The 12,448-nt window shown below is 40.1% G+C and overlaps 1 pseudogene; it reads right to left on the minus strand.

The window, feature by feature from the left end:
- Positions 1-742: 742 nt before the first annotated feature.
- On the minus strand, positions 743-12,203 carry LOC109437958 (intraflagellar transport protein 22 homolog pseudogene; annotated as a pseudogene).
- Between the last annotated feature and the right edge of the window lie 245 nt (positions 12,204-12,448).

The following is a 12,448-nucleotide window of genomic DNA, read 5'->3' on the forward strand; positions in this document are numbered from 1 at the left end:
ATTGATTTTGGGGTTGTGAATAAATTTTAGCAAGTAGGCAAATTTGCAAATACAGAATCCATAAATGAGGATCGACTGTACCTTCCTTTGGCATTATAAGTACTCCAAGTATGCTCATTATCTAGGAGGATGGACACATGAGATTTAGACCAATTGCAGAAAATGAAGAATCTATAATATTTTGCATATCCAAAGTGTAGTACTTCAGTTTTTTACTCTACCTCACTGTTATTTAGAAGAACAGAATGGAAGCTTCATGAAGGCGAGGATTTTTATGTTTTTTTCATACTGTGTATCATCTGCAGCTGGAATGGTGTAACACATAGTAGATGCTCAACAAGTCATTGCTGAGTGAATTAAGGAATGAAAAATCACATTCCAACCAATACACATGGATTAAACTACTGTTGTATCATTGGGCTATGACAGTTACAATTCCACAAGTTTTGTTATTTGATGTATGTGAAGGAGAAAACAAAACACATCAATTTTCTAGCTCTTTGGAGAGGCCCAGGGCAAAGGAATCAAAATTCAATAATAGGATTTTCTCAGCTGAACTAAGGGTAGAGTATAGGTGGTATGATTCAACTCCCTAAGTGACTGGTACTTTTGAGCAGATAAGGAAAATTTCTTCTAGAGCCAAGAGAGAAGAAAACATCAGTATCTGGGTAAGATTTCAGATCTGCACTGGGGAAAAATGCTGACCTCACTTAGGATGTGGAAGAGTCCAGATCAAGACTGTTTAGGTATTAACTGACATCTTTTCCTGGTCTCTGCTCTCAGGCAATGAGTTGATTATGCTTTTTAAATACTTTATGAATTCCAACCAGATCTCTTCAGGGTCATTTTCAAGATTGGAGTGCACCAGCTTTAGCTTGTTCAAAGGTGATGACAAAGACAGGTTTCCTTTATCATTTCCAGTATCTGGTTTGTGGTGTGCAATTAACAGACACTGAGTATCCTATAAGAACTGTGGCTGGACAAAGCAGGAATACCACATCTTGATTTCCTTCAGGTGGCTTGGAATGTCAGTATTAAAGATGGTCACCACTTCAGTGAGAGTCTTTCATCAGGGCTGGCCAGCAAGACTCGAACTATGGGTCACCATCACAATCCCATAGCTCGAATTTTCATCCCGTGCTTTTGTCGTTGTGATAATACGTGGGTTCTCAAACTCCAGGATCCTCACTCCTTGGGTTGGGTTGTATTCGGTGATATCAGAAGATTCTGTCAGGAAGTTGGCCAAACGGTTTTTCTACTATGGATTTCCCTGCTGGCTCTGAGTTAACTCATCTCACCAGGGCCCCACAAAGAGGATCTTGGCATTCAGCATTGCGGTCTGCCGCCAAAAGGCCCACCAGAGCCCACTCCAGCACAGTCTGAGACAACGCTGTTGTCAGTGTGGAGTGGAAGCACTGTTCATAGTTCTTTGATACTCCTTTCTTGTCTATATGAAGCCTAATTTCCTTCCCGTCTAGTGTGGGTTGTATATAGTGACTTTCTAAAGAATAAAATGTGATAGAAGTAACTATATGTCATTTCCAAGATTAGGCCACAAAAAGACATTGTGTTTACCTCCTTGATCTCTCTTGGAATGCTCTTTTTGGGGGAGGCTAGGTGCCATGTCCTTAGGAAACTCAAGTATCTCTATGGAGAGGTCCCATGACAAGCAACTGAGGCCTCTAGCCAAGAGATGGGTGAGGGCACCATCTTGGAATCAGATTCTCAAACTCCAGTCAAGCTTTCGCATAACTGCACTCCTGACCAACACCTTGCCTTCAATCTTATAAGAGACCCTGAGCCAGAACCACCTACCTAAACTGCTTCCAAATACTGACCCAGAGGCATTGGGAGATGATAAATGTTTGTTGATTTTAGCCACTGTGTTCAGGATGATTTGTAGCACAGCAATAGATAACTAATATATCACTGAATCAGAATTATTTCTTTTCTTGACTGTATTTCCCTCTGGACTGAAGTCTCCTGGAAAACAGGACTTGCACTCTCTTTATATTACCTCTCCAGTGGCTAACATAATACTTGTCATGCATTGTGGGCTCAAACATTTCCGTGGAAGGAATGTTTACATGTAAAAAACTTTTGTCTGGGTCAGTACTTCATTTTAGGCAAGAAATCTTTCCCTTCTTCACCAGCAAATATGTGCAAGACTTGATATACATGACTGTTTATGGTGCAAGAAAGAAAGTAGTTTTTATTGTTGTTGATGCTTACATTTTATTTTCCCATACAGTAGCCACAAGTGATCATTTAAAACTATTCTTCTGTCTGCTCAAAAACTCTCAGTGGTTTCCCATTGCACTTAAGATAAAATTCAGCTCTCTTCTTATAGACTACAAAACTCTCCATGACCTAAAACCCTGCTTACCTCTCTGAACTTACCATTCTCTAGAGATTCTAGTCTTCCTGTTCTTCAAAGACACCAAGGTATTTTCTCTTCAAAGCCTTTATACTCACTTCTCCCCTTACCTGAAGTTTTCTGCCTCTGTATTTTGCAAGGATAAATCTGTTTTATATAAATCAGATTTATAAGTTATACCAATTCTTTAAAAAAATTACCCCATATAAACTTGCCCTTCACCGCAACAGTAACTATTTGCCCCAATACCCTGATGTATTTTCTCCCTCTCTGCCAGCAATTATTCTATTTATATGTTCATTTGTTTTTTTTTGCTTTTCTTTCCTCTTCCTTAACCAAAAATGAATCCAATGAGGGGGGAGACCTTGAGTCCCCCACTGTGTCTCCCAACGGCCAGCACACCTTCTTACACACAGTAAGTAATGAACAAATATCTGTTAGATGAACAGATAGAGGGAAGGGTGGATGAATGAATGAAAGAGAAGTAGTGCATGGAAGAGACTGAGGGGTGCAAAGGATGTCCAGAATACATCCACTGCCAGTGTATCCCCTTCAACTTTATTGGAACCACTACTAAGAGAGAGGTCAGAATTAGAAAAGAAAATTTGTTTTTTAACAGATTTTGTGGGATTTGGCTCTAGCAAAGATGCTTCATGGCCTAGGTGAACAAGTGTGATGAGAGACAGGGAGGGTCATTATCTCATTCACAGGGATCTCAGCATGACACTGCAACTTTAATGAGGGGCATTTTAGAAACTTCAGAGAGAGCTCCTTTGGAAAGAACTATCACCTTCCCAAGGATGGGCCCTACTGACAGAGGCAACATTGAGTCTTCAAGCTCCTTCAAGGGAAGTGAAAATTGATGGGGGGAGAAACATCAGGAAAAGCTGGATAAAGCAGACACTTCATGATGAATCTGGTTGATAAACTACTTTGTGAACACATGTGGGTCAATCATTTGAGGATCCTTAGATGTATTCAGTAAGGGTGCGTGGAGGGAAACTTCTCAGGGAAGGGGCTGGAGGTCCTGTTTTAGGGGAAAAAAGAGCAGAAACACATGTCTTCAAGTTTTTCCACAGGCTGAAAATTTGAAAACTACTGTTCTAGAGTATTGAATTTGGAGTCAGAAGATCTGAATTTTAATTCTAGCTCTTTCACATTCTAGCTGTGACTTCAGGCAAGCTACACAGTCTTTCCAATTCCTATTTCTTTATCTGAAATACATGAATAATGTTATCTACTAAAGGGTATTGTGAGGATCAAATGAGGTAAAATTTGAAAATATATATGAAAACATTTTTGTAAAATATAAAGTGCTATAAATGATAAATTGTTTATCATAATCACATTTGTAATGATCTGCCTCTCAATGCCTTTGACCCTTAAAATTTTCTCTCATTTATATAACTAGGCTCCACAAGAGTCATATTTATTCTTCTAGATCCCACCACTTTGGCCATAGTTTGCTGGACTAGGAGTGGACATGTGACATAAGTGTACTCAGTCAGATGTTTCTTCTGGAGATTTTAGAATTGGGATTAAAAGACTCTAGTTTAGTCTGAGTTGGTCTTTTGAATGACAAAGGCCAAAACCCATGAGCAATGGGGTGCCATCATAAATCCACATCTTATTTCAAAGCAATGAAAGACATCAACAGAGAAATGATGGAGCATATTTTTAGAGAAAAGCTGCCTGGATTCTGGGTGGATTTTCAGTGTACGGATCCAGTCTCGTTGGAGATCTGTGTCTTTTAAAAAAAACAAACAGATTTTATTTTTTAAAGATTTTTGTTAAAATATAGCTAACATACATTATTATATTAGTTTCAGGTATACACCATAGTTAGTCAACATTTATACACCTAAAGAAGTGATCACCATGATAAATCCAGCAACCATCTGATACCATACCACATTATCACAGTATTATTAACTATATTCCCTGTGCTGTACATTACACCTCCATGATTTGTTTATTTTATACCTGGAAACTGGAAACTTTTATTCCCCTTCACCTTCCCACCCTTTTCAATTTTTCAATTATAGTTGACATTCAGTATAATTTTATATATTAATTTCAGGTGTACAGCATAGTGGTTAGACATTTACATAATTTAAGAAGTGACCCCATCCCACCCCCAACTTGTCTAGTACCCACCTGGCACTATATATATTTATACCATATTATTAATTATATTCCCTATGGTTCACTCTACATTCCCATGACTATTTTGTAACTACCAATTTGTATGTTTTTTTCTTACTTTTTTTAATACGTTTTTTTTATTAGTTTCAAGTATACAAAAGAATGCAATAGACATTTCATCCCTCACAAAGTGATAACCCCCTCCCCCAATCTATTGCCCTCTGACATCGTATATATATCTATTACAATTCCATTGACTCTATTCCTTATGTTATAGTCCATATCCTGTGACAACATATATAAAATTATAGTTGACATACAATATTATTCAACTTCAGCTTCAGATGTACAGTTCAGTGGTCAGGCATCTACACCGTCCATGAAGTGGTCTCCTTAATAAGATATGTTCCCATCTGACACCTTACAAAATCTTTACAACATTATTGATTATATTCCACAAACTGTCTTTCATATCCCCGTGGCAATATTGTAGTTACCAATTTATGCTGTCTAATCCCTTCCCCTTCTTCCTCTTCCCCATCCACCTCCCTTCTAGCAAACATCAGTTTTTCCTCTATAACTCTGAGGCTATTGCTGTTTACTTTGCTCATTTATTCAGATCTTTAAATTCCACACGTAAGTGAGATCATATGATATTTGTCTTTCTCCAATTGACTTATTTCACTTAGTGTAATATTCTCTAGGTCCATCCATATTGTTGCAAATGGTAAGATTTCACTCTTCTTTATTGCCAAGTAATATTACATTGTATAAACATACCACAGTTTCTTAATCCAGTCGTCTACCGATGAGCATTTCAGTTGTTTCCAAGTTTTGGCTATTGTAAATAGCACTGCAATAAATATAGGGGAGCATATATATTTGTTTGAATTAACATCTTGGATTTCTCTGGATAGATACCTAAGAGTGGAATTGCTGGGTCATAAGGTAATTTCCAGTTTTTTGAGATACCTCCATACTGATTTCCATTGTGGCTACACTAATCTGCAATCCCACCAAAAGTGCACCAGGGTTCCTTTTTCTCCACATCCGCGCCAGCACTTGTTGTTTGTTGATTTATTGATGATAGACATTCTGACCAGAATGAGGTAATAGCTCATTGTGGTTTTTATTTGCATTTCTCTTTTGATTAGTGAGATTGAATATTTTTTCATATATCTGTTGGCCTTCTGAATGTCCTTCCTCTTTAGAGAAATGTCTCTTCATGTTTTCTGCCCTTTTTTTAATTGGGTTGCTTGTTTTTTGGTTTTGAGCTGAATGAGTGTTTTATAATTTTTGGATATTAATCACTTATCAGATGTATCATTGACAATTATCTTCTCCCTTTCAGGAGGCTGCCTTTTTGTTTTATTGATGGTTTCCTTTGCTGTGAAAAAACTTTTAAGCTTGATGTAATCCCACATGTTTATTTTTTCTTTTACTTCCCTTGCCCAAGGGGTATATCAGTAAAAATATTACTTAGAGTAATGTCTGCAAATTTACTCCCTGTATTTTCTTCTAGGAATTTATGGTTTCAGGTCTTACATTTAAGTCTTTAACCTATTTTGAATTTGTTCTTGTATATGGTGTAAAGAGGTGGTCCAGTTTCATGTTTTTGCATGTGTCAGTCATGTTTTCCCTCTACCATTTATTAAATAGACTGTCTTTACCCCAGTGTAAATTCCTGCTTCTATAGTCATAGATTAAATGACCATATAGGTATGGATTTATTTCTGGGTTCTGTATTCTGTTCCATTGATTTATGTGTCTGTTTTTATGCCGGTACCATACTGTTTTGACTACTATAGCCTTGTAGTAAGATTTGATGTCAGATAGCATGATACCTCCCACTTTGTTCTTATTTATCAAGATTGCCATGTCTATTTGAGGTCTTTTATGATTCCACATAAATTTTAGGATTATATATTCCATTTCTGAGAAAAATGTCATTGTTTGATAGGAATTGTGTTGAATCTATATATTGCCTTAGGTAGTATGGACATTTTAATAACATTGATTCTTCCTATCCATGAACATGGTATGTGTTCCCATTTATGTGTATCTTCTTTGATTTCTCCCTTCAGTGTCTTATAATTTTCTGAATACAGGTCTTTTACTTCTTTGGTTAAATTTATTCCTAGGTACTTTATTGTTTTTGAAGCAATTGTAACTGGGATTGATTTCTGATTTCTCCATCTGATAGTTTATTATTGGTATATACAAATGCAACTGATTTCTGAATATTAATTTTGTATCCTGCTACTTTACTAAATTCGTTTATCAGTTCTAATAGTTGATTGGTGGAGTCTTTGGGGTTCTCTATATATAGTATCATGTCATCTGCATATAAAGACAATTTTACTTCCTCCTTTCCAATTTGGATACCTTGTATTTCTTTTTCTTGTCTGATTGTTGTGGCTAGAACTTCCAGCACAATGTTGAATAGCAGAGAAGAAAGTGGACAACCTTTCCTTGTTCCTGATCTTAAGGTGAAAGGTTTTAACCTTTTCTCATTGAGTATTATGTTAGCTGTGGGTTTACCATATATGGCCTTTATTATGTTGAGATGTGATCTTTCTATTCCCATTTTGCTAAGAGTTTTCATCATAAATGGCTGCTGGATTTTGTCAAATGCTTTTTATGCATCTATTGAGATGATCATATGATTTTTATTTTTCATTTTGTTAATGTGTATCACGTTAATTGATTTGTGGATATTGAACCAACCTTGCATACCAGGAATGAATCCCACTGTATCATAGTGTATGATGTTTTTAATGTGTTGCTGAATACGGTTTGCTAGTATTTTGTTGAGAATTTTTGTATCTATGTTTATTAGGGATATTGGCCTGTAGTTTTCTTTTTTGTAATGTCTTTGTCTGGTTTTGGGATCAGAGTAATAGTGGCCTCATAAAATGTTCTTGCAAGCCTTCCCTCTTTCTGGATTTTTTAGAATAGTTTGAGGAGAATATGTGTTAATTCTTTTTTGAATGTTTTATAAAATTTACCTGTAAAGCCATCTGGTCCAGGACTTTTGCTTGTTGGGAGCTTGTTGATTACTCATTCAATTTTTTTGGTAGTAATCAGTCTGTTCAGAGTTTCTGTTTCTTCTTGATTCAGTCTTGAAAGATTGTATGCTTCTAGAAATTTAAGCAGTTCTTCCAGATTGTCTAATTTGTTGGCGTAGAGTTGCTCATAGTATTTTCTTAAAATTTTCTGTATTTCTGTGGTATCTGTTGTCACTTCTCCTCTTTCATTTCTGATTTTATTAATTTGGGTCCTCTCTTTTTCTTGGTGAGTTTGGCTAAGGGTTTGTCAATTTTGTTTAGGTTTTCAAAAAACCAGCTCTTGGTTTCATTGATCTTTTGTATTGTTTTTTTGGTCTCTGTTTCATTTATTCTGCTCTGATCTTTATTACTTCCTTCTTTGTATTCCCTTTGGGCTTGTTTTGTTCTTTTTTTTTTTTCTTGTTTCTTGAGATAGGCCTGCATTGCTATGAATTTCCCTCTTAGGACTACTTTCACTACATCCCATAGATTTTGGGTAGTTGTGTTTTCAGTTTTGTTTGTCTCAAAGTATCTTTTGATCTCTTTCTTGATCTCATTATTGACCCACTTGCTATTTAGTAACATGTTATTCAGCCTCCATGTATTAGTATGTTTTCCAGATTTCTTCTTGTAATTGATTTATAGTTTCATAGCATTGTGGTCAGAGAAGACGCTTGATATGATTTCAATCTTCTTAAATTTATCGAGACTTGTTTTGTGGCCTAGCATATGGTCTATCTTGGAAAATGTTCCATGTGCATTTGAGAAGAATGTGTATTCTGCTGCTTTTGGGTGAAATGCTCTAAAAATGTCAGTTAAATCCAACTTGTCTAAAGTGTCAATTAAGACCACTGTTTCCGTGTTGGTTTTCTGTCTAGAAGATCTGTCCATTGGTGACAATAGGGTGTTGATGTCTCCTACTACGATAGTGCTACTGTTGATCTCTGACTTTATGTCAGTCATAAACTGTTTTATATATTTAGGAGCTTCTATTTTTGGTACATAAATGTTTACTAGGGTTATATCTTCTTGTTGAATCAATCCCTTTATAACTATGTAGTACCCTTCTTTGTCTTTTATTGTAATCTTCATTTTAAAGTCTATTTTGTTTGAAATAAGTATTGCTATGCCAATTTGTGTCTCATTTCCATTTGAGTGAAATAACTCATTCATCCCTTTACTTTCAGTCTATGTGTATTTTTTTTTTTTTATTTGAGATGAGTCTCTTGTAAACGACATATGTATGGCTCCTATTTTCTTATCCACTGAGCCACTCTATGTCTTTTGATTGGAGTGTTTAGCCCATTCCATTTAAAGTGATTATTGATAGGTACATATTTATTGCTGTTTTGTTATTCGTATTTCTGGTCTTTCTTTGTTAGTTTGTTTTTTACCCTTTCTTCTGTTTAGAAAAGGCCTTTTAACATTTTCTGCAATGATGATTTGGTGGTAATGAATTCCTTCAGCTTATTCTTTTCTGAGTAGCTTCTTATCTCTCCTTCAATTTTAAATCATAGCCTTGCTGGGTAGAGCAATCTATGTTGTAGGTTTTTGTTTTTCATCACTTTGAATGTTTTCCTGCCACTCCCTTCTGGCCTGCAGAATTTCTGTAGAAAAGTCCTGATGGTCTTATAGGAGTTCCCTTGTATGTAACCCACTGTTTTTCTCTTGCTACTTTTAGGATTCTCAGTTTGTCTTTAACCTTTGACATTTTAACCATAATGTGTCTTGGTGTGGGACTGTTTGCTTTCATGTTGTTTGGAACTCTCCTCATTTCCTGGGCTTGTATGTCAATTTTCTTCTTGAGGGTGGGGAAGTTTTCAGTCATTATTTCTTCAAATACATTCTTGATTCTTTGTTCCTTCTCTTCTCCTTCTGGTATTCCTATGATGTGAATGTTGTTGCACTTGATGTTTTCCCACAGGTCTCTTAAACTATTTTCATTGCTTTTTATTCTTTTTTCTTTTTTGTTGTTCTGATTGGGTGATTTCTGCTATCTTGCCTTCTAAATCACTGATACGATCCTCTGCTTCACCTAATGTACTGGTGATTCCTTCGAGTGTGTTCTTCATTTCAGTTATTGTATTCTTTAGTTCTAACTTTTTTTTTTATGATTTCTCTATCGTTCTTTATGTCTTCACTAAGTTCCTTAAACATTCTTATCATCAGTGTTCTAAACTCTGTCTCTGGTAGGTTGGATGCCTCTGTTTCATTTAGTTCCATTTCTAGAGGTTTCTTTTGATCTTTAATTTGGGACATGTTTCTTTGTTTCTTCATTCTGGCTGTCACTCTGTGATTGCTTCAATTCATTAAAGACTCCCCACACAAGAATGCAGGATATGGTGAGGCCGAAAAGGAACACCAATGCAGCCATAGATAGGGGCATCATACCACTATATTCTTGCTGGTGGCTGGTCGAGACACAGGAAGCAGGAGCCACAAAATGTATAATCTGCCATTCGCTTCTCTGCCAACCAATCAACCCCCTAGTGTAGCCACGGCAGTTATATTAGTGGCTAATGGCTAACTGATTACAGCTGATGGCCAACTAGTCACAGCTGATGGCCATCTACTACCTGAGTCAGCACCTTTCCATGTGAGGCCAATAGCCTGGAAACTGCTCTCTGGGACTCTGTCCCCAAAGGCAACCAGCCCATACAAATGTGCCACGAATGCCTTAGCCAGATCACGCCGCCACGCAGCACCCGGCCCAGCATTCTCAGGAAAACTCTCAGCTTCTGCTTGTTCCAATCAGCAGCCCACAGGTCACGCAGAGCAGCCCGACATCCAGGCACCACCCTGGCAAAGCTGCACATGCAGTATATAGATTGGGGACCCAAGGCAGCATGCGCCCGTGTCTCAACTAGCAGCCTGTCTGAGCCAGAACACCCCGACATTCAGGCTTCTCCCTAGCAATGGATCACAAACTTTGTGCAGAGCCAGGACCCAGGGCACCATGAGTGTACACACGCCTGCGCTGATTCTACCAGACCAATGCAGTCCCAAACCTGACCTTCTGTGGCAGGGCTTACCCTGAAAAAATGGTACCCTCCTGTGCACCACTGTGGGGACAGAGCCCCAGAGAGTAGTTTACAGGCTCTCGGCCTCACATGGAAGGGTGCTGGCTCAGGTGGTGAATGGCCGTCGGCTGTGGCTGATTGGCCGTCGGCTGTGGCCGGTTAGCCGATTGGCCGCTGGTATAACTGCTGCGGCTACAGAGAACTGCCGAGGATTGCCGAGGAGCCGAGCAGAGCCAAGCAGAGCCGAGGAGAGTGGAAGAGAAGAGCCGAAGAGAGCGGAAGAGAGGAGAGGAACAGAGTCGAGGAGAGTGGGGGAGAGTCGTCGGTCGGTCGGTTGGCAGAAAGGCGGACGGCAGGTCACGCGTCCGGTGGGCCCAGCCTCCAGTGAGACCATAGTGGTATGACTCCCCTACCTATGGCTCCGTGGGTGTTCCTTTCTGGCCTCACCATATCCTGCGTTCTTGTGTGGGGAGCGGGAGCAGAGACCCCGCAGGTCGCCCCGCCTGAAAAATGGTGCAGTGAGCAGGGTCCCCGGCACGATAGCAGATTATGGATAGTGTGGCTCCTGTTTCCTGTTTCTCCAACCCAGCCACCAGCGAGACTATAGTGGTATAACTTCTCTATCTATGGCTCCATGGGTGTTCTTTTTTGGCCTCACCATATCCTGCGTTCTTATGTGGGGAGCAGGAGCAGAGACCCCACATGACACCCTGCATGACAGGGACTCTGGGCTGGGGAGCCTGGTGTGGGGCTGGAGGGTCCCTCCCCAACAGAGGAAGCCTCCGCCACCAAAGTGCCCCTCAGGGGGTTCATCCTCTCTTCGTGAGCCTGGATTCAGTCTTCCTTACGTCTTTGTCCCTCCTACTAGTCTCGATGTGGTTGCCTCTTCTTTAAATCCTCAGTTTAGAGGTTCTGTTCAGCTAGTGGTCAGATGATTTCCAAAGTTGAATTTGTATAAATTATTTGTAGTTTTGGTGTGATCCTGGGAGGTAGTTGGCACAGCGCCCGTCTGTTCCACCATCATTGCTCCTTGTGGGGACAGAGTCCCAGAGAGCAGTTTCCAGGCTCTCAGCCTCACGTGGAAAGGTGCTGACTCGGGTAGTAGATGGCCGTCAGCTGTGGCTAATTGACCATCAGCTGTAACCAGTTAGCCCATTAGCCACTGATGTAACTGCCACGGCTGTGCTGGTTGGTCAGTTGGTTGGTTGGCAGGCAGAGAAGTGGACAGCAGGTTGCAGGTCATGTGACTCCAGCCTCCAGTGAGACTATAGTGGTATGACTCCCTTATCTATGGCTCTGTGGGTGTTCCTTTTTGGCCTAGCCGTATCCTGCGTTCTTATGTGGAGAGCAGGAGCTGAGACCCCACAGGCCATCCCGCACGACAAATAGCACAGCAAGCAGGGTATGGTGCCGGCCAAAACTTACCGAAGGATGATGGAGCAGTTTGTGCGTGTGAGAGCCCAGCTTCACGAGGCCCATGAGGAGCAACACTAGGAACGGGAGGCACAGTCTGCCTGGGATACTCAAACCTCCAGATAGCACGCCGCCCTGTTGGCCAGAGCAAGTGTCTCTTCCTGGTCTGCTGTGGCCGTGGGCTCCTAGAGTTGTGGACATCTTACACGAAGGCCTCCACCCACTCAGACACCTAGCACAGCGAGCAGGATTCTGGCCAGGTAGGAATGGAGTCTGACTCTGGACAGGAGGATTGGTGGCCCCCATACAGTGTATGGTGTCCGGTGGCTACTGTTCTCAGGAGTTGGACCCCCGACGAGGGGTTGGAGGACATGGACGGCTCTCCAGCCAGCATGGAGAGGGCCCTGCTGGTTTGGGCTGAGCGGTTGCCGGAGGAGGCGAAGGCT

Source organism: Rhinolophus sinicus, chromosome 6, assembly GCF_057876585.1.
Source record: "Rhinolophus sinicus isolate RSI-liver-muscle chromosome 6, RSI-T2T, whole genome shotgun sequence".
Classification (NCBI taxonomy): domain Eukaryota; kingdom Metazoa; phylum Chordata; class Mammalia; order Chiroptera; family Rhinolophidae; genus Rhinolophus; species Rhinolophus sinicus.